A 22024-nucleotide genomic window follows, 5' to 3' on the forward strand; every position below is an offset into this window, starting at 1 on the left:
GGGAATGCTGCTGAATATGGCGCCACTCTGGCATTGCACAGGGATAGGGAGTGGTGTTGAATCTGGCGCCACTCTGGCATTGCACAGGGATAGGGAGTGGTGCTGAATCTGGCGCCACTCTCTCATTACACAGGGATAGGGAGTGGTGCTGAATCTGGCGCCACTCTGGCATTGCACAGGGATAGGGAGTGGTGCTGAATCTGGCGCCACCTTGGCATTACACAGGGATAGGGAGTGGTGCTGAGTCTGATGCCACTCGCATTACACAGGGATAGGGAATGGTGCTGAATCTGGCGCCACTCTCTCATTGCACAGGGATAGGGAGTGATGCTGAATCTGGTGCCACTCTGGCATTGCACAGGGATAGGGAGTGGTGCTGAGTCTGATGCCACTCGCATTACACAGGGATAGGGAATGGTGCTGAATCTGGCGCCACTCTCTCATTGCACAGGGATAGGGAGTGGTGCTGAATCTGGCGCCACTCTGGCATTACACGGGGACAGGGAGTGGTGCTGAATCTGGCGCCACTCTGGCATTGGACAGGGATAGGGAGTGGTGCTGAATCTGGCGCCACTCTGGCATTGCATGGGGATAGGGAGTGGTGCTGAATCTGGCACCACTCTGGCATTGCACGGGGATAGGGAGTGGTGCTGAATCTGGCGCCACTCTGGCATTGCATGGGGATAGGGAGTGGTGCTGAATCTGGCACCACTCTGGCATTGTACGGGGAAAGGGAGTGGTGGTGAATCTGGCGCCACTCTGGCATTGCACGGGGATAGGGCGTGGTGCTGAATCTGGCACCACTCTGGCATTACACAGGGATAGGGCATGGTGGTGAATCTGGCGCCACTCTCTCTTTGCACAGGGATAGGGAATGGTGCTGAATCTGGCGCCACTCTTGCATTGCACGGGGATAGGGAGTGGTGCTGAATCTGGCGCCACTCTGGGATTACACGGGGATAGGGAGTGGTGCTGAATCTGGTGCCACTCTGGCATTACACAGGGATGGGGAATGCTGCTGAATATGGCGCCACTCTGGCATTGCACAGGGATAGGGAGTGGTGTTGAATCTGGCGCCACTCTGGCATTGCACAGGGATAGGGAGTGGTGCTGAATCTGGCGCCACTCTCTCATTACACAGGGATAGGGAGTGGTGCTGAATCTGGCGCCACTCTGGCATTACACAGGGATAGGGAATGCTACTGAATCTGATGCCACTCTTGCATTACACAGGGATAGGGAGTGGTGCTGAATCTGGCGCCACTCTCGCATTGCACAGGGATAGGGAGTGGTGCTGAATCTGGCGCCACTCTCTCATTGCACAGGGATAGGGAGTGGTGCAGAATCTGGTGCCACTCTGGCATTACACATGGATAGGGAGTGGTGCTGAATCTGGCACCACTCTGGCATTGCACAGTGATAGAGAGTGGTGCTGAATCTGGCGCCACTCTGGCATTGCACGGGGATAGGGAGTGGTGCTGAATCTGGCGCCACTCTGGCATTGCACGGGGATAGGGAGTGGTGCTGAATCTGGCACCACTCTGGCATTGCACGGGGATAGGGAGTGGTGCTGAATCTGGCACCACTCTGGCATTGCACAGTGATAGAGAGTGGTGCTGAATCTGGCGCCACTCTGGCATTGCACGGGGATAGGGAGTGGTGCTGAACCTGGGGTCCCTGTCACAATTCGCAGGGCAAGGAGCCTCTGTTGGGGGAAATTAGGAGGGGTTTAGTAGAGGTCATTGAAAGGTAGAAAGAGAGGCTGGTGGATGAGAGGGGGGATGAGCTGGAGAGTGGACATCTGTGTGTGAATGGTGAACAAGGGCAGGAAATAGTGTTCATGTGTGTGAGACTGGGGCCCCTCTGTGTATCACTTAGGGCAGGGTGGGCAATCTCAGTCCTTCAGGGCTGCAAACTATTTGAGTTTCCAGGATATGCTTAATGGATATGCATGAAATAGATTTGCAGACAGCTGAAGCAGGGTGCATTGAAATCTCCCTCGTGTATATTCATTAGGGATGACCTGAACTCTCACCTGCTTTGTGGCCCTTGATGACAGGAATTGAACTCCCCTGACTTATAGGGAAGGGACTGGTGCTGAGCCTGGGGCCACTCTTGCATCACAGGGGCCAGGGTGCAGTGCTTCTGTTTCCTCTTCCTGATTCTTTTCTCTCCTGTAAATAACGGAGGCTTCTCCCCCCCCCCCCCCCCAACCCCCACTACAACCCGTGTATCGGTGTCAGGCTGAGCCCCCAGACTTCTCCATCCCTTTCCTGCAGGATGCATTCAGCTCACTTTCCTGGCAGGACAATTTTACAGATAGTTTTACTTGCCAGAGTAATTCCCAGAATGATTACAATAAAAACGGAAGGAAAAGCAGGGGAACATTATAAAATGGTAAGAAGTCAAGGAACAGGTTACAGAACGTGCAGCATCAGGGACATGACTCAGGTTCTGGTGCTGAGTCACATTTCATTTCTGGCGTGGTGGCAGGATCCCATAGAGTGTGCTGCTGCTGCTTCTCCTTTTCCCCCCAGGAAAATAGAAAAAAACTGAAAAGTGTAGCTGCAAATGTTAAAAGTGTTCAACAGGCTTGGACATTGTTTAAAAATACAATCGTAGAGGCGCAGCCAGATGTATTCTCTGCATTAAGAAAGGTGGAAGGAAGGCAAAACAATTACCGTCATGGTTAAAAGGTGAGGTGAAGCAGGCTATTTTAGCCAAAAAAGAAATTCCTTCAAAAATTGGAAGAAAGATCAATCTGAAGAAAATAGGATAAAACATAAGCATTGTCAAGGTAAGTGTAAAACATTGATAAGACAGGCGAAGAGAGAATTTGAAATGAAGTTGGCCGTAAAGGTAAAAACTCATAATAAAAACTTTTAAAAAATATATCCAAAGCAGGAAATCTGTGAGATTGACCAGTAGATGACCGAGAGGTTAAAGGTGATCTTAGGGAAGATAATGCCATGGCAGAAAGATTAAATCAATTATTTGTTTCTTTGTTTAATAATGAGGATGGTTGGGAAATACTAGTTCCAGAGATGGCCTTTAAATTAAATCCCCCCCCTCCCGAACCCCCCCAAATGCCTTAAAGTACCCTGAGGTCCAGCAGCGGTCCGAAACGGGCTCCTGCTGTTGAAGCGTGTTGTCTTCAGCCGGCGCCATTTTGCAAAATGGCCGCCGCAAAATGGCGGCGGCCATAGACCAACACAATTCGACCGCAGGAGGTCGCTTCCGGACCCCCGCTGGACTTTTGGCAAGTCTTGTGGGGGTCAGGAGGCCCCCCCCAAGCTGGCCAAAAGTCTCTGGGGGTCCAGCGGGCATCCGGGAGCGATCTCCTGCCGCGAATCGTTTTCCGTACGGATAATGGCGCCGGCCATACGGCCGGCGCCATTTTCCGTATGGAAAATGGCGCCGGCAGGAGATCGACTGCAGGAGGTCGTTCAGCGGAGGTCCGGAACCCTCGCTGAACGACCTTCTGCAGTCGATCTCCTGCCGGTGCCATTATCCGTACGGAAAACGATTCGCGGCAGGAGATCGCTCCCGGACGCCCGCTGGACCCCCAGAGACTTTTGGCCAGCTTGGGGGGGCCTCCTGACCCCCACAAGACTTGCCAAAAGTCCAGTGGGGGTCCGGAAGCGACCTCCTGCGGTCGAATCGTGTTGGTCTATGGCCGCCGCCATTTTGCGGCGGCCATTTTGCAAAATGGCGCCGGCTGAAGACAACACGCTTCAACAGCAGGAGCCCGTTTCGGACCGCCGCTGGACCCCAGGGTACTTTAAGGCATTTGGGGGGGTTCGGGAGGGGGGGGATTTAATTTAAAGGGTCGGGGGTGGGTTTTAGGGGGATTTAGTGTGCCGGTTTTCGGCCCGTTTCGGACCGCCGCTGGACCCCAGGGTACTTTAAGGCATTGGGGGGGGGTTAATTTAAAGGGTCGGGGGTGGGTTTTAGGGGGATTTAGTGTGCCGGTTTTCCTGCCCTCCCCCTTCCCCCGATTTAGCTATGGACCGCCGCTGGATCCCAGGGTAATTTAAGGCATTTGGGGGTGGGGGATTTAATTTAAAGGGTCGGGGGTGGGTTTTAGGGGGTTTTAGTGTGCCGGTTCACGATTTTAACGATTTTCACGATATTCTAAACACCCAAACGGCAATGATACGATTCCCTCCCCCTCCCAGCCGAAATCGATCGTTAAGACGATCGAGGACATGATTCACATCTCTAGTACAGAGAAGGGCAACCAAAATGATAAAGGGGATGGAACAGCTTCCCTATGAGGAAAGTCTGAAGAGGTTAGGACTTTTCAGCTTGGAGAAGAGACGGCTGAGGGGGGATATGATAGAGGTGTTTAAGATCATGAGAATGGGTAGATGTAAATCAGTTATTTACTCTTTCAGATAACAGAAAGACTAGGGAGCACTCCATAAAGATTGAAAACAACACATTTAAAACTAATCAGGGAAAATTCTTTTTCTCTGCATGCCCAATCAAGCAGTTAGTGTAGCTGGGTTTAAAAAAGGTTTGGATAAGTTCATGGAGAAGTCCATTAACTGTTATTAATCAAGCTGATTTAGGAACTAGCCACTGCTATTACTGGTATTAGAAGCATGGGATATACTTAGTGTTTGGGTACTTGCCAGGTATTTGTAACCTGGATTGGCCACTTTTGGAAACAGGATGCTGGAGTTGATGGACCCTTGGTCTGACCCAGTTTGGCAATTTCTTATGTTCTTATGTAGCACAAGAGGAAATGCATTGCTGTTTCTATTTCTCCTCTTTCCCAAGGATAATTCAGAGATTTTCCAGCTCATTCTGCTGTAGGATGTCTTGGATTTCCTCTCTCAGCTCTGAGAAATGTGCAGCTCTGATCTCTCTGTATTCTGCACAGCACAGGAGGAAATGCATTGCTGTTTCTATTTCTCCTTGGATTTCCTCTCTCAGCTCTGAGAAATGTGCAGCTCTGATCTCTCTGTATTCTGCACAGCACAGGAGGAAATGCATTGCTGTTTCTATTTCTCCTTGGATTTCCTCTCTCAGCTCTGGGAATGTACGGCTCTGATCTCTCTGTATTCTGCACAGCACAGGAGGAAATGCATTGCTGTTTCTATTTCTCCTTGTATTTCCTCTCTCAGCTCTGGGAATGTGCAGCTCTGATCTCTCTGTATTCTGCACAGCACAGGAGGAAATGCATTGCTGTTTCTATTTCTCCTTGGATTTCCTCTCTCAGCTCTGGGAAATGTGCAGCTCTGATCTCTCTGTATTCTGCACGCACAGGAGAAATGCTTTGCTGTTTCTATTTCTCCTTGGATTTCCTCTCTCAGCTCTGGGAATGAGCAGCTCTGATCTCTCTGTATTATGCACAGCACAGGAGGAAACGCATTGCTGTTTCTATTTCTCCTTGGATTTCCTCTCTCAGCTCTGGGAAATGTGCAGCTCTGATCTCTCTGTATTCTGCACAGCACAGGAGGAAATGCATTGCTGTTTCTATTTCTCCTTGGATTTCCCCTCTCAGCTCTGGGAATGAGCGGCTCTGATCTCTCTGTATTCTGCACAGCACAGGAGGAAATGCATTGCTGTTTCTATTTCTCCTTGGATTTCCTCTCTCAGCTCTGGGAATGTGCAGCTCTGATCCCTCTGTATTCTGCACAGCACAGGAGGAAATGCATTGCTGTTTCTCTTTCTCCTTGGATTTCCTCTCTCAGCTCTGGGAAATGTGCAGCTCTGATCTCTGTGTATTCTGCACAGCACAGGAGGAAATGCATTGCTGTTTCTATTTCTCCTTGGATTTCCTCTCTCAGCTCTGGGAAATGTGCAGCTCTGATCTCTCTGATTTCTGCACAGCATAGGAGGAAATGCATTGCTGTTTCTATTTCTCCTTGGATTTCCTCTCTCAGCTCTGGGAAATGTGCAGCTCTGATATCTGTGTATCCTGCACAGCATAGGAGGCAATGCATTGCTGTTTCTATTTCTCCTTGGATTTCCTCTCTCAGATCTGGGAATGTGCGGCTCTGATCTCTCTGTATTCTGCACAGCACAGGAGGAAATGCATTGCTGTTTCTATTTCTCCTTGGATTTCCTCTCTCAGCTCTGAGAACTGAGCAGGACAGGATGGGGGCAGCCAGAGAAGGGCTACAACGATGCTCGGGGGTCTTCATCAAATGATCTTAAATATGTACACCCTGGAGGAGAGGAAGTGCAGGGGGATATGATACAGACCTTCAGATACCTGAAAAATTTTAATGATGCACAATGGTCAAACTTTTTCTCCATTGGAAATAAATCAGTAGAACTAGGGGTCATGAAATAAAACTCTAGAGATGATGACTCAGAACTAATGTCAGGAAATATTTTATCAGGGAGAGGGTGGTGGATGCGCTTCCGGAGGAAGTGGTGAAGACAAAAACAGTGAAAGATTTCACAGGGGCATGGGATAAACAGTAAACACTGCACACTGTTTATCTATTTCTCCTCTTTGCCCGGGTTTATCCCGAGATTTCCCTGCTCATTCTGCTGTGGGACGTCTTGGATTTCCTCTCAGCTCTGTATTTTTGTGTTGCTCAGCACAGGAGGAAGTGCATTCCTGTTTCTATTTCTTCTTCTTCTTCCCAAACTCTTGGCTCGTGAGAGGAAAACAACTCGGGCTTCTGCAATCCTGGAAAAAGTTAGAGGGGAGGGTTTCAGGTTACAGGTCCTGGGGCCAGAGAGAGGGAGGGGCGGAGTCACAAGAGGAGGGAAATAGGAATTTCTTTGTTAGGCTTGGAGCCAAATCTGAACTCCTCAGCTGGGACCGAAGTCATGTGATCTTACCCCAAACTCCGTCTGAGGAGACGCAAAGGCTCGGGCTTTGTCTGCTCTCAGCTCTCCCTCCTCCCGGTCACCGGATCTCCCACCTTCTGCTGCCGGGATCTCCCACCTTCTGCTGCCGGGATCTCCCTCCTCCCGGTCACCGGATCTCCCACCTTCTGCTCCCGGGATCTCCCTCCTCCCGGTCACCGGATCTCCCACCTTCTGCTGCCGGGATCTCCCTCCTCCCGGTCACCGGATCTCCCACCTTCTGCTCCCTCCATCCGGACCCCTGAACCCCCAGGATCTCCCTCCACGTGGTCCCCGGAACCTCAGGACCTCACACCACCTGCTCCAGGGATCTCCCTCCATCCGGACCCCTGAAGCCCAGGATCTCCCTCCACGTGGTCCCCGGAACCCAGGGTGAGTGCTGCTCAGTTATTTACTTCTGACTCCCAACTGCTGGACCGAACCTTTTCCTGCTGGAGAGGGGGGAGACCCTGAGCTGGAACACAGGGCTCGTCCTGTGTCTAACCCGAGTCGCTGCCTCACGATTCATGGCCGGAGGTTTGGAAACGTGGCACCGAGTAATCCAGGGAGGGAGGGAGGGAGGGAGGAAGCGAGGGTGAAGAATGTAGGGGGAGATTATATTGTGTATGTGGGGGACCAGAGTGAGTGTGAACGATTGGGAGGAGGGAAAAGTGCAGGTGAAGGGCAAGAAGTGAGTGTGAACAAGCAGGGGAGCAGGGGGAGAGAAAGTAGTGTGAACAATTGGGAGGAGGGAGCAGAGCATGTACAGGGGAGAAGTGAGTGTGAGCAGCCGGGCGTGAATACTGTGTATATGGAGAGAAACAATTAGTGAACAATTAGGAGGGAGAGGCGTAGGTACAGGGGAGACGTGAGTGTGAGCAGTCTGGGGAGTGAATTGTATGTTTATGGGGGAAAGGGGTGAGTCTGAAGAATTGGGGAAGGGGATAATGTGTATATGAGGGGAGGGGGAAGGGAGTGAGTATGAACAGTGTGTGTGCCTGGGTGGAGAGAGGAAGTGATGAAGAGGGGGAGAACAACCGCAGGGAAGAAATATTGTGTAAAAGGGAGCAGGGATTGATAAAGAAAGGTTGCTCAGCTCTCCGTGCTGTATTCCTGCTTTCACACCTGTAGAAAACTGATCGGCCGCTCCTCGACTGACTGGGATAGGATATCAGGCTCCAAGGGGGGAAGTGAGCAGAGCAAATCAGGAAATATTTTTCACAGTAAGGGGGGTGGACGTGTGGAACGCTCTCTGAGGTGCTTAATGCTGCATAAAAGAGTAACTAATGTCAAGAGGTCCTGGGATAAACAGAAGATTCTTAGTTGCTAAAAGTGGAAAAAGAAGGAAACAAGGAGATTAATATGAAACAATAAAAGTCCTGGTGGAAACGCAGGCGCTCACGTAGCCGGGTCTGTCTGGCAGGCTGCAGGTTCTGTAATAACTAGAAGTCCTGGTGGAAACGCAGGCACTCACGTAGCCGGGTCTGTCTGGCAGGCTGCAGGCTCTGTAATAACTAGAAGTCCTGGTGGAAACACAGGCGCTCACGTAGCCGGGTCTGTCTGGCAGGCTGCAGGCTCTGTAATAACTAGAAGTCCTGGTGGAAACGCAGGCGCTCACGTAGCCAGGTCTGTCTGGCAGGCTGCAGGTTCTGTAATAACTAGAAGTCCTGGTGGAAACGCAGGCGCTCACATAGCCAGGTCTGTCTGGCAGGCTGCAGGCTCTGTAATAACTAGAAGTCCTGGAGGAAACGCAGGCTCTCACGTAGCCGGGTCTGTCTGGCAGGCTGCAGGCTCTGTAATAACTAGAAGTCCTGGTGGAAACGCAGGCGCTCACGTAGCCAGGTCTGTCTGGCAGGCTGCAGGTTCTGTAATAACTAGAAGTCCTGGTGGAAACGCAGGCGCTCACGTAGCCGGGTCTGTCTGGCAGGCTGCAGGCTCTGTAATAACTAGAAGTCCTGGTGGAAACGCAGGCTCTCACGTAGCCGGGTCTGTCTGGCAGGCTGCAGGCTCTGTAATAACTAGAAGTCCTGGTGGAAACGCAGGCGCTCACGTAGCCAGGTCTGTCTGGCAGGCTGCAGGTTCTGTAATAACTAGAAGTCCTGGTGGAAACGCAGGCGCTCACGTAGCCGGGTCTGTCTGGCAGGCTGCAGGCTCTGTAATAACTAGAAGTCCTGGTGGAAACGCAGGCGCTCACGTAGCCGGGTCTGTCTGGCAGGCTGCAGGTTCTGTAATAACTAGAAGTCCTGGTGGAAACGCAGGCGCTCACGTAGCCGGGTCTGTCTGGCAGGCTGCAGGTTCTGTAATAACTAGAAGTCCTGGTGGAAACGCAGGCGCTTACGTAGCCGGGTCTGTCTGGCAGGCTGCAGGCTCTGTAATAACTAGAAGTCCTGGTGGAAACGCAGGCGCTCACGTAGCCGGGTCTGTCTGGCAGGCTGCAGGCTCTGTAATAACTAGAAGTCCTGGTGGAAACGCAGGCGCTCACGTAGCCGGGTCTGTCTGGCAGGCTGCAGGCTCTGTAATAACTAGAAGTCCTGGTGGAGACGCAGGCGCTTACGTAGCCGGGTCTGTCTGGCAGGCTGCAGGCTCTGTAATAACTAGAAGTCCTGGTGGAAACGCAGGCGCTCACGTAGCCGGGTCAGTCTGGCAGGCTGCAGGTTCTGTAATAACTAGAAGTCCTGGTGGAAACGCAGGCGCTCACGTAGCCGGGTCTGTCTGGCAGGCTGCAGGTTCTGTAATAACTAGAAGTCCTGGTGGAAACGCAGGCGCTCACGTAGCCGGGTCTGTCTGGCAGTCTGTAGGCTCTGTAATAAATAGAAGTCCTGGTGGAGACGCAGGCGCTCACGTAGCCGGATCTGTCTGGCAGGCTGCAGGTTCTGTAATAACTAGAAGTCCTGGTGGAAACGCAGGCGCTCACGTAGCCGGGTCTGTCTGGCAGGCTGCAGGTTCTGTAATAACTAGAAGTCCTGGTGGAAACGCAGGCGCTCACGTAGCCGGGTCTGTCTGGCAGGCTGCAGGTTCTGTAATAACTAGAAGTCCTGGTGGAAACGCAGGCGCTCACGTAGCCGGGTCTGTCTGGTAGGCTGCAGGTTCTGTAATAACTAGAAGTCCTGGTGGAAACGCAGGCGCTCACGTAGCCGGGTCTGTCTGGCAGGCTGCAGGCTCTGTAATAACTAGAAGTCCTGGTGGAAACGCAGGCGCTCACGTAGCCGGGTCTGTCTGGCAGGCTGCAGGCTCTGTAATAACTAGAAGTCCTGGTGGAAACGCAGGCGCTCACGTAGCCGGGTCTGTCTGGCAGGCTGCAGGTTCTGTAATAACTAGAAGTCCTGGTGGGAACGCAGGCGCTCACGTAGCCGGGTCTGTCTGGCAGGCTGCAGGTTCTGTAATAACTAGAAGTCCTGGTGGAAACGCAGGCTCTCACGTAGCCGGGTCTGTCTGGCAGGCTGCAGGCTCTGTAATAACTAGAAGTCCTGGTGGAAACGCAGGCGCTCACGTAGCCGGGTCTGTCTGGCAGGCTGCAGGCTCTGTAATAACTAGAAGTCCTGGTGGAAACGCAGGCGCTCACGTAGCCGGGTCTGTCTGGCAGGCTGCAGGCTCTGTAATAACTAGAAGTCCTGGTGGAAACGCAGGCGCTCACGTAGCCGGGTCTGTCTGGCAGGCTGCAGGCTCTGTAATAACTAGAAGTCCTGGTGGAAACGCAGGCGCTCACGTAGCCGGGTCTGTCTGGCAGGCTGCAGGCTCTGTAATAACTAGAAGTCCTGGTGGAAACGCAGGCGCTCACGTAGCCGGGTCTGTCTGGCAGGCTGCAGGCTCTGTAATAACTAGAAGTCCTGGTGGAAACGCAGGCGCTCACGTAGCCGGGTCTGTCTGGCAGGCTGCAGGCTCTGTAATAACTAGAAGTCCTGGTGGAAACGCAGGCGCTCACGTAGCCGGGTCTGTCTGGCAGGCTGCAGGCTCTGTAATAACTAGAAGTCCTGGTGGAAACGCAGGCGCTCACGTAGCCAGGTCTGTCTGGCAGGCTGCAGGCTCTGTAATAACTAGAAGTCCTGGTGGAAACGCAGGCGCTCACGTAGCCGGGTCTGTCTGGCAGGCTATGCAGGGGACCTAGGAGGCCAGATGCTTGCAGCACAGCCACACTAGCAGTCAGCTCGATACTATAACGTGCGGTTGAAGATTCCCCGTCTGTAACGTGCTGGGACCCTCTACTAGGTGTTAGGACTGAGTCTTGTAAGAAATCACTATTAAGGCCATCGATACCACTTAAGATACTCAAACACAATAAAAAAAAAAAGCGATACAGAGATGATCGAGAAAATGTAATGCTGTGGGACACATAAAACCTGTTACAGAGTGTAAAAAAACAAAAAAATGTATAAATACCTGCCACTTTCCGAATCCCCCAGGCGTGCGGTCATCCAGGCAGCGGCGGGAGCCGGGGGGGGGGGGCGGGGGGGTGCGTGTTTGATCTAGGCCGCGGGCCGGGTCGCACAGGCGCGCATCCATCCAGGCGGAGGGAGCCGGCGACGAAAGCGGCCTCCGGCAGCCCCCACCGGCAGTGAATGAATGCGCGCCTGTGCGACCCGTGCGATTCGGCGCTCACAGCGTGACGTCACGACACCCGACGTCACGGCATGTGACTGCCTTGAGCGCCTATCACAGGCGCGCATTCATTCACTGCCGGTGGGGGCTGCCGGAGGCCGCTTTCGTCGCTGGCTCCCTCCGCCTGGATGGATGCGCGCCTGTGCGACCCGGCCCGCGGCCTAGATCGAACACGCACCCACCCGCCCCCCCCCGGCTCCCGCCGCTGCCTGGATGACCGCACGCCTGGGGGATTCGGAAAGTAGAGGGTCCCAGCACGTTACAGACGGGGAATCTTCAACCGCACGTTACAGTATCGAGCTGAGTCTTGGGTAAAGTGGTGATCCTGTAAGCTCCTCTGCCTAGAATGGTGATGAAAGAGCGGCTGGATAAGCAGAAATCCTGCAGGTGCTCAGACTCTGACTGACGTCTGGGAGAAATCCTTAGCAGTGTGGACAGGATAATTGCTCTGACCAGATGAGGCTCTTCAGCCCTCCATTCCATGTTCATTTTTTCATGTTTAGGTGTGACTGCTTTATGGATCTGTTCAGATCTGCTGATCACCTGTCTGTGCTGTCTTCAGTCTCTTGCCACACCTGCATGGAGCTGTGATGAAGTTAATCTCCTGGTGCCAGAGGAAGGCCCCACACCCAGCACCCTCTGTCTGGGCACGCATTTGCCCTATCACAGGCTGAGAGATTCCTTTCACTGCTCTCTGCTGCCTGTCTTGGTTTGGGAAGAGGAAGTGAGGAGACTCAAGCCTCTACCTGTATGAGGAGTATGGACGGTCTCTTCCTGATCTTAGCTCTCTCTGCACTGGGGTAGGGAGTGTGGTCGGTCTCTTCCTGATCTGAGCTCTCTCTGCGCTGGAGTGGGGAGTGTAGTTTGTCTCTCCCTGATCTGAGCTGTCTCTGCACTGGGGTGGGGTGTGTGGACGATCTCTTCCTGATCTGAGCTCTCCCTGCACTGGGGTGGGGAGTGTGGATGGTCTCTCCCTGATCTGAGCTCTCTCTGCACTGGGGTGAGCATGGATGGTCTCTTCCTGATCTGAGCTCTCTCTGCCCTGGGGTGGGGAGTGTGGACCATCTCTTCCTGATCTGAGCTGTCTCGGCACTGGGGTGGGGAGTGTGGATGGTCTCTCCCTGATCTGAGCTCTCTCTGCTCTAGGGTAGGGAGTGTGGACAGTCTCTTCCTGATCTGAGCTATCTCGGCACTGGGGTGGGGAGTGTGGACAGTCTCTTCCTGATCTGAGCTATCTCGGCACTGGGGTGGGGAGTGTGGATGGTCTCTTCCTGATCTGAGATGTCTCGGCACTGGGGTAGGGAGTGTGGACAGTCTCTTCCTGATCTGAGCTATCTCGGCACTGGGGTGGGGAGTGTGGATGGTCTCTTCCTGATCTGAGATGTCTCGGCACTGGGGTAGGGAGTGTGGGCAGTCTCTTCCTGATCTGAGTTCTCTCTGCATTGGGGTAGGGAGTGTAGATGGTCTCTTCCTGATCTGAGCTCTCTCTGCATTGGGGTAGGGAGTGTAGATGGTCTCTTCCTGATCTTAGCTCTCTCTGCATTGGGGTGGGGATCATAGATGGTCTCTCTCTGATCTGAGCTCTCCTTGGGGTGGGGCGTGTGGATGGTCTCTTCCTGATCTTAGCTCTCTCTGCACTGGGATGGGGATCATAGATGGTCTCTCTCTGATCTGAGCTCTCCTTGGGGTGGGGCGTGTGGACGGTCTCTTCCTGATCTGAGCTGTCTCGGCAACGGGGTGGGGAGTATGCATGGTCTCTTCCTGATCTGAGCTGTCTCGGCCCTGGGGTGGGGAGTGTGGATGGTCTCTTCCTGATCTTAGCTCTCTCTGCACTGGGCTGGGAAGTGTGGATGGTTTCTTCCTGATCTGAGCTGTCTCTGCAATGGGGTGGGGATTGTGCACAGTCTCTTCCTGATCTGAGCTGTCTCAGCCCTGTGGTGGGGAGTGTGGATGGTCTCTTTCTGATCTGAGCTCTCTCGGCAATGGGGTGGGGAGTGTGCATGGTCTCTTCCTGATCTGAGCTGTCTCGGCCCTGGGGTGGGGAGTGTGGGTGGCCTCTTCCTGATCTGAGCTCTCTCCGCACTGCGGAGGGGAGTGTGTATGGTCTCTTGCTGATCCGAGCTTCCCGGCACTGCGGTGGGGAGTGTGGATGGTCTCTTCCTGATCTGAGCTCTCTCTGTACTGGGGAGGGGAGTGTGCTCTTCCTGATCTGAGCTGTCTCTGCACTGGGGTGGGGAGTGTGGATGGTCTCTTCCTGATCTGAGCTGTCTCTGCACTGGGGTGGGGAGTGTGGATGGACTCTTCCTGATCTTAGCTCTCTCTGCACTGGGGTGGGGAGTGTGGATGGTCTCTTCCTGATCCGTCTCTGCACTGGGGTGGGGAGTATGGACGGTCTCTTCCAGATCTGAACTCTCTCTGCACTGCAGTGGGGAATATGGATGGTCTCTTCTTGATCTGAGCTGTCTCTGCACTGGGGTGGGGAGTGTGAATGGTCTCTTCCTGATCTGAGCTGTCTCAGCAGTGGGGGTGGGTAGTGTGGATGATCTCTTCCTGATCTGAGCTGTCTCTGCACTGGGGTGGGGTAGTGTGGATGGTCTCTTCCTGATCCATCTCTGCACTGGGGGTGGGGAGTATGGACGGTCTCTTCCAGATCTGAACTCTCTCTGCACTGCAGTGGGGAATGTGGACGGTCTCGATTCTTGATCTGAGCTGTCTCTGCACTGGGGTGGGGAGTGTGGATGGTCTCTTCCTGATCTGAGCTGTCTCTGCACTGGGGTGGGGAGTGTGGATGGTCTCTTCCTGATCTGAGATGTCTCTGCACTGGGGTGGGGAGTGTGGACGGACTCATCCTGATCTTAGCTCTCTCTGCACTGGGGTGGGGAGTGTGGATGGTCTCTTCCTGATCCGTCTCTGCACTGGGGTGGGGAGTATGGACGGTATCTTCCAGATCTGAACTCTCTCTGCACTGCAGTGGGGATTGTGGACGGTCTCTTCTTGATCTGAGCTGTCTCTGCACTGGGGTGGGGAGTGTGGATGGTCTCTTCCTGATCTGAGCTGTCTCTGCACTGGGGTGGGGAGTGTGGATGGACTCTTCCTGATCTTAGCTCTCTCTGCACTGGGGTGGGGAGTGTGGATGGTCTCTTCCTGATCCGTCTCTGCACTGGGGTGGGGAGTATGGACGGTCTCTTCCAGATCTGAACTCTCTCTGCACTGCAGTGGGGAATATGGATGGTCTCTTCTTGATCTGAGCTGTCTCTGCACTGGGGTGGGGAGTGTGAATGGTCTCTTCCTGATCTGAGCTGTCTCAGCAGTGGGGGTGGGTAGTGTGGATGATCTCTTCCTGATCTGAGCTGTCTCTGCACTGGGGTGGGTAGTGTGGATGGTCTCTTCCTGATCCATCTCTGCACTGGGGTGGGGAGTATGGACGGTCTCTTCCAGATCTGAACTCTCTCTGCACTGCAGTGGGGAATGTGGACGGTCTCGATTCTTGATCTGAGCTGTCTCTGCACTGGGGTGGGGAGTGTGGATGGTTTCTTCCTGATCTGAGCTGTCTCTGTACTGGGGTGGGGAGTGTGGATGGTCTCTTCCTGATCTGAGCTGTCTCTGCACTGGGGTGGGGAGTGTGGATGGTCTCTTCCTGATCTGAGATGTCTCTGCACTGGGGTGGGGAGTGTGGACGGACTCATCCTGATCTTAGCTCTCTCTGCACTGGGCTGGGGAGTGTGGATGGTCTCTTCCTGATCCGTCTCTGCACTGGGGTGGGGAGTATGGACGGTATCTTCCAGATCTGAACTCTCTCTGCACTGCAGTGGGGATTGTGGATGGTCTCTTCTTGATCTGAGCTGTCTCTGCACTGGGGTGGGGAGTATGAATGGTCTCTTCCTGATCTGAGCTGTCTCAGCAGTGGGGGTGGGTAGTGTGCATGATCTCTTCCTGATCTGAGCTGTCTCAGCAGTGGGGGTGGGGAGTGTGGATGGTCTCTTCCTGATCTGAGCTGTCTCTGCACTGGGGTGGGGAGTGTGGATGGTCTCTTCCTGATCTGAGCTGTCTCAGCAGTGGGGGTGGGGAGTGTGCACGGTCTCTTCCTGATCTGAACTGTCTCGGCAGTGGGGGTGGGGAGTGTGGACAGTCTCTTCCTGATCTGAGCTGTCTCGGCACTGGGGTGGGGAATGTGGATGGTCTCTTCCTGATCTGAGCTGTCTCAGCAGTGGGGGTGGAGAGTGTGGATGGTCTCTTCCTGATCTGAACTGTCTCGGCAGTGGGGGTGGGGAGTGTGGACGGTCTCTTCCTGATCTGAGCTGTCTCTGCACCGGGGTGGGGAGTATGGACGGTCTCTTCCTGATCTGAGCTGTCTCTGCACCGGGGTGGGGAGTGTGGATGGTCTCTTCCTGATCTGAGCTGTCTCAGCAGTGGGGGTGGGGAGTGTGGACGGTCTCTTCCTGATCTGAGCTGTCTCAGCAGTGGGGGTGGGGAGTGTGGACGGTCTCTTCCTGATCTGAGCTGTCTCTGCACCGGGGTGGGGAGTATGGACGGTCTCTTCCTGATCTGAGCTGTCTCTGCACCGGGGTGGGGAGTGTGGACGGTCTCTTCCTGATCTGAGCTGTCTCAGCAGTGGGGGTGGGGAGTGTGGACGGTCTCTTCCTGATCTGAGCTGTCTCAGCAGTGGGGGTGGGGTGTGGACGGTCTCTCCCAGGGCTTGGTGGTCCATGTGTTGGTGTAGCTGGCCGCTCTCTGAGTTTGGAGGGTTGGGGGTGCTGCATCAGATTGGGGGGAGACTCTCACCCCAGGCTTTATTTATTGTTCCTCTAGCATTGGTGGTTTCTGTCCAGTTTGGGTCTGGGTGCACTGAATATGGGGGAGGGGTTTCTCCCTTCCCTGCACTTCCCACTGTCACACTGCGCCTCCGTGGCTGCATAGGCAGTGCTTATGGAGAAGTCTCTGGGCTAGGACTGTGCTCAGCTGACTTGTGAGGGCGCTGCAGGCAGGATTGCTCTCTCTCTTCCCCCGGGGAGGGCTGCACTGAGCTCTCCAGACCCAGATCTGAAGGGAGCTGCGTTCTGGCCTGCAGGCGTCCCTCAGAGTGGCCCTGGGACCTGGGCTGAAGTCACTTATTCTGCGGCTCCTCAGCCTCACTCTAAGCCCATGCATGCAAGACTCCCTACGGTGAGATTTCTGCATCAGCTGCAAAACCTTATAACCTGAGCCAGGGGTCGCGCAAGGCAAATTATGGAGGGGGTCATGGAGACAGAGGGTCCCTGTGGAGTCTGGCCCTTCCGGTGACTGGGAATCCTACAGAAGGGGGAAGGGAAGGGTCAGACAGTGCATCCCTGATGATGATTCTTGCAAGCTGCAACCCTGCTACACTCCCAGGAACCCTACAACCTGCCTCCCACATTTCCACTGCATTTGCTCCCTGGAGAAGTGGATAGTGGGGAGGGGGAGGGGGGGCACACTGTCACAGGTCGGTGCAAGGATATCAGGCGCACTAGGCGACATTTACACACTAACCCTCACCACACACACAATTAAAAACTGTGCATTTATAATAACAGATTGCACATGAGAAAAGATATTCATAGTCTTGCATGGTAAAAATATCACAGCAGCTTGTATATTATTTTTACATGCACTGCACTGGTGCCCACCAGAAAACTCTGCAAAAAAGACATTTGTTATTAGGCCTCTTGTAAAATATATTTGATGTGGGCTTGGCCCTCAGAAAGCCATGAGCAAGCTGAATAACAATAATAATATAGTAAATCTATTATGATGTATTTTATGTTTACGTTGTAATCTGCTTAGTACAATATGTTCGCTATAAGTGGCCTAGAAATATTTTAAATAAATAAATAAACCCCCCCCCCCCCATACCAAAACAGCAGGAAATGCCAGCACTCAAGCAGTAACAACCCTACCTATGAAAAGACAACGCTACAAATGTGACACCAGGTTCTAACACACCAATACACCTCCTATTAGGAAAACAAAATAAGCCAGGCTGCTGTAACCCTACACAGAAACTACATGCCAACAGAATACATCCCTTCAGTCACACATGTAGAACACAGATGGATCAACACCAAATATAGAATAAAATCTAAACAGAAATGTGCAGACAAAAACTGTACTGGAAACTGCATGAAGCCAGACCTGTATGCAGTGCAACAATGGAAAAATAGAAACACCATCATTGATCATAAGACAATAATAAATCAAGAAATATAACATTAATCATAATAGTAAAATGATACTAATAGAATAAATATTTCAAAATGGCTGATGAACAGGACATCCACATTTTTTTAAAATGTTCTAAAAAAAAAAATAAATCTATAAAATACTTCAAAACAAGACACAAATAACATTCATCAGTTAAATCTAATAAGAATAAAAATAATTCCCCACTCTCCATACCTGATATCTTTTGATTACCAAGCACCCTAAAATTGGGGCACTTAGAGAAGATAAGGCCATTGCGGAAAGATTAAATGATTTCTTTGCTTCGGTGTTTACTGAAGAGGATGTTGGGGAGGTACCCGTAATGGAGAAGGTTTTCATGGGTAATGATTCAGATGGACTGAATCAAATCACGGTGAACCTAGAAGATGTGGTAGGCCTGATTGACAAACTGAAGAGTAGTAAATCACCTGGACCGGATGGTATACACCCCAGAGTTCTGAATGAACTAAAAAATGAAATTTCAGACCTATTAGTAAAAATTTGTAACTTATCATTAAAATCATCCATTGTACCTGAAGACTGGAGGATAGCAAATATAACCCCAATATTTAAAAAGGGCTCCAGGGGCGATCCGGGAAACTACAGACCGGTTAGCCTGACTTCAGTGCCAGGAAAAATAGTGGAAAGTGTTCTAAACATCAAAATCACAGAACATATAGAAAGACATGGTTTAATGGAACAAAGTCAGCATGGCTTTACCCAGGGCAAGTCTTGCCTCACAAATCTGCTTCACTTTTTTGAAGGAGTTAATAAACATGTGGCTAAAGGTGAACCGGTAGATATAGTATACTTGGATTTTCAGAAGGCGTTTGACAAAGTTCCTCATGAGGATCCTCTGTGCTTATCCCAGGCTTTACCCCTCACAGCTAAGGATCCTCTGTGCTTATCCCAGGCTTTACCCCTCACTCCCCCACAGCTAAGGATCCTCTGTGCTTATCCCAGGCTTTACCTCTCACTCCCCCACAGCTAAGGATCCTCTGTGCTTATCCCAGGCTTTACCTCTCACTCCCTCACAGCTAAGGATCCTCTGTGCTTATCCCAGGCTTTACCCCTCACTCCCTCACAGCTAAGGATCCTCTGTGCTTATCCCAGGCTTTACCCCTCACTCCCTCACAGCTAAGGATCCTCTGTGCTTATCCCAGGCTTTACCTCTCACTCCCTCACAGCTAAGGATCCTCTGTGCTTATCCCAGGCTTTACCTCTCATTCCCCCACAGCTAAGGATCCCCTGTGCTTATCCCAGGCTTTACCCCTCACTCCCCCCACAGCTAAGGATCCTCTGTGCTTATCCCAGGCTTTACCCCTCACTCCCTCCCAGCTAAGGATCCTCTGTGCTTATCCCAGGCTTTACCTCTCACTCCCCCACAGCTAAGGATCCTCTGTGCTTATCCCTGGCTTTACCCCTCACTCCCCTCACAGCTAAGGATCCTCTGTGCTTATCCCAGGCTTTACCCCTCACTCCCTCCCAGCTAAGGATCCTCTGTGCTTATCCCAGGCTTTACCCCCTCACTCCCCCACAGCTAAGGATCCTCTGTGCTTATCCCAGGCTTTACCTCTCACTCCCCCCACAGCTAAGGATCCTCTGTGCTTATCCCAGGCTTTACCCCTCACTCCCTCCCAGCTAAGGATCCTCTGTGCTTATCCCAGGCTTTACCTCTCACTCCCTCACAGCTAAGGATCCTCTGTGCTTATCCCAGGCTTTACCCCTCACTCCCCCACAGCTAAGGATCCTCTGTGCTTATCCCTGGCTTTACCCTCACTCCCCTCACAGCTAAGGATCCTCTGTGCTTATCCCAGGCTTTACCCCTCACTCCCTCCCAGCTAAGGATCCTCTGTGCTTATCCCAGGCTTTACCCCTCACTCCCCCACAGCTAAGGATCCTCTGTGCTTATCCCTGGCTTTACCCCTCACTCCCCTCACAGCTAAGGATCCTCTGTGCTTATCCCAGGCTTTACCCCTCACTCCCTCCCAGCTAAGGATCCTCTGTGCTTATCCCAGGCTTTACCCCTCACTCCCTCACAGCTAAGGATCCTCTGTGCTTATCCCTGGCTTTACCCCTCACTCCCCTCACAGCTAAGGATCCTCTGTGCTTATCCCAGGCTTTACCTCTCACTCCCCCACAGCTAAGGATCCTCTGTGCTTATCCCAGGCTTTACCTCTCACTCCCTCACAGCTAAGGATCCTCTGTGCTTATCCCAGGCTTTACCCCTCACTCCCCCACAGCTAAGGATCCTCTGTGCTTATCCCAGGCTTTACCTCTCACTCCCTCACAGCTAAGGATCCTCTGTGCTTATCCCAGGCTTTACCTCTCACTCCCTCACAGCTAAGGATCCTCTGTGCTTATCCCAGGCTTTACCCCTCACTCCCCTCACAGCTAAGGATCCTCTGTGCTTATCCCAGGCTTTACCCCTCACTCCCTCACAGCTAAGCATCCTCTGTGCTTATCCCAGGCTTTACCTCTCACTCCCCCACAGCTAAGGATCCTCTGTGCTTATCCCAGGCTTTACCCCTCACTCCCTCACAGCTAAGGATCCTCTGTGCTTATCCCAGGCTTTACCCCTCACAGCTAAGGATCCTCTGTGCTTATCCCAGGCTTTACCCCTCACTCCCTCACAGCTAAGGATCCTCTGTGCTTATCCCAGGCTTTACCCCTCACTCCCCCACAGCTAAGGATCCTCTGTGCTTATCCCAGGCTTTACCTCTCACTCCCTCACAGCTAAGGATCCTCTGTGCTTATCCCAGGCTTTACCTCTCACTCCCCCACAGCTAAGGATCCTCTGTGCTTATCCCAGGCTTTACCCCTCACTCCCTCACAGCTAAGGATCCTCTGTGCTTATCCCAGGCTTTACCCCTCACAGCTAAGGATCCTCTGTGCTTATCCCAGGCTTTACCCCTCACTCCCTCACAGCTAAGGATCCTCTGTGCTTATCCCAGGCTTTACCCCTCACTCCCTCACAGCTAAGGATCCTCTGTGCTTATCCCAGGCTTTACCTCTCACTCCCTCACAGCTAAGGATCCTCTGTGCTTATCCCAGGCTTTACTCCTCATTCCCCCACAGCTAAGGATCCTCTGTGCTTATCCCAGGCTTTACTCCTCACTCCCTCACAGCTAAGGATCCTCTGTGCTTATCCCAGGCTTTACCCCTCACAGCTAAGGATCCTCTGTGCTTATCCCAGGCTTTACCCCTCACAGCTAAGGATCCTCTGTGCGTATCCCAGGCTTTACCCCTCACTCCCCCACAGCTAAGGATCCTCTGTGCTTATCCCAGGCTTTACCCCTCACTCCCTCACAGCTAAGGATCCTCTGTGCTTATCCCAGGCTTTACCTCTCCTTCCCCCACAGCTAAGGATCCTCTGTGCTTATCCCAGGCTTTACCCCTCACTCCCTCACAGCTAAGGATCCTCTGTGCTTATCCCAGGCTTTACCCCTCACTCCCTCACAGCTAAGGATCCTCTGTGCTTATCCCAGGCTTTACCTCTCATTCCCCCACAGCTAAGGATCCTCTGTGCTTATCCCAGGCTTTACCCCTCACTCCCTCACAGCTAAGGATCCTCTGTGCTTATCCCAGGCTTTACCTCTCACTCCCTCACAGCTAAGGATCCTCTGTGCTTATCCCAGGCTTTACCCCTCACTCCCCCACAGCTAAGGATCCTCTGCGCTTATCCCAGGCTTTACCCCTCACTCCCTCACAGCTAAGGATCCTCTGCGCTTATCCCAGGCTTTACCCCTCACTCCCTCACAGCTAAGGATCCTCTGTGCTTATCCCAGGCTTTACCCCTCACTCCCTCACAGCTAAGGATCCTCTGTGCTTATCCCAGGCTTTAACCTCTCACTCCCTCACAGCTAAGGATCCTCTGTGCTTATCCCAGGCTTTACTCCTCACTCCCCCACAGCTAAGGATCCTCTGTGCTTATCCCAGGCTTTAACCCCTCACTCCCTCACAGCTAAGGATCCTCTGTGCTTATCCAGGCTTTACCCCTCACAGCTAAGGATCCTCTGTGCTTATCCCAGGCTTTACCCCTCACAGCTAAGGATCCTCTGTGCGTATCCCAGGCTTTACCCCTCACAGCTAAGGATCCTCTGTGCTTATCCCAGGCTTTACCCCTCACTCCCTCACAGCTAAGGATCCTCTGTGGCTTATCCCAGGCTTTACCTCTCGTTCCCCCACAGCTAAGGATCCTCTGTGCTTATCCCAGGCTTTACCCCTCACTCCCTCACAGCTAAGGATCCTCTGTGCTTATCCCAGGCTTTACTCTCACTCCCTCACAGCTAAGGATCCTCTGTACCCCTCACTCCCCCACAGCTAAGGATCCTCTGTGCTTATCCCAGGCTTTACCCCTCACTCCCTCACAGCTAAGGATCCTCTGTGCTTATCC

General features: G+C 52.7%; 1 protein-coding gene and 1 long non-coding RNA gene across 2 annotated transcripts in view; one reads left to right on the plus strand and one right to left on the minus strand.

Annotated features, from left to right (window-relative positions):
* Window positions 1-6486: 6486 nt before the first annotated feature.
* Window positions 6487-7085, minus strand: LOC115093346. Its single transcript, XR_003857299.1, has 3 exons — window positions 7052-7085; window positions 6808-7005; window positions 6487-6652 (listed from the first exon to the last, which is right to left on the minus strand). It is a non-coding gene; the product is annotated as an uncharacterized LOC115093346 (long non-coding RNA).
* Window positions 6756-22024, plus strand: part of LOC115093345 (gap junction gamma-1 protein-like) — a 20643-nt gene continuing 5374 nt past the window's right edge. The window contains exon 1 of the mRNA XM_029604972.1: window positions 6756-7206. The gene's annotated coding sequence lies outside the window, so the exon portion shown is untranslated. The remainder of the gene's footprint in view (window positions 7207-22024) is intronic.

Source organism: Rhinatrema bivittatum, chromosome 6 (genome assembly GCF_901001135.1).
Source record: "Rhinatrema bivittatum chromosome 6, aRhiBiv1.1, whole genome shotgun sequence".
NCBI classification, from domain to species: domain Eukaryota; kingdom Metazoa; phylum Chordata; class Amphibia; order Gymnophiona; family Rhinatrematidae; genus Rhinatrema; species Rhinatrema bivittatum.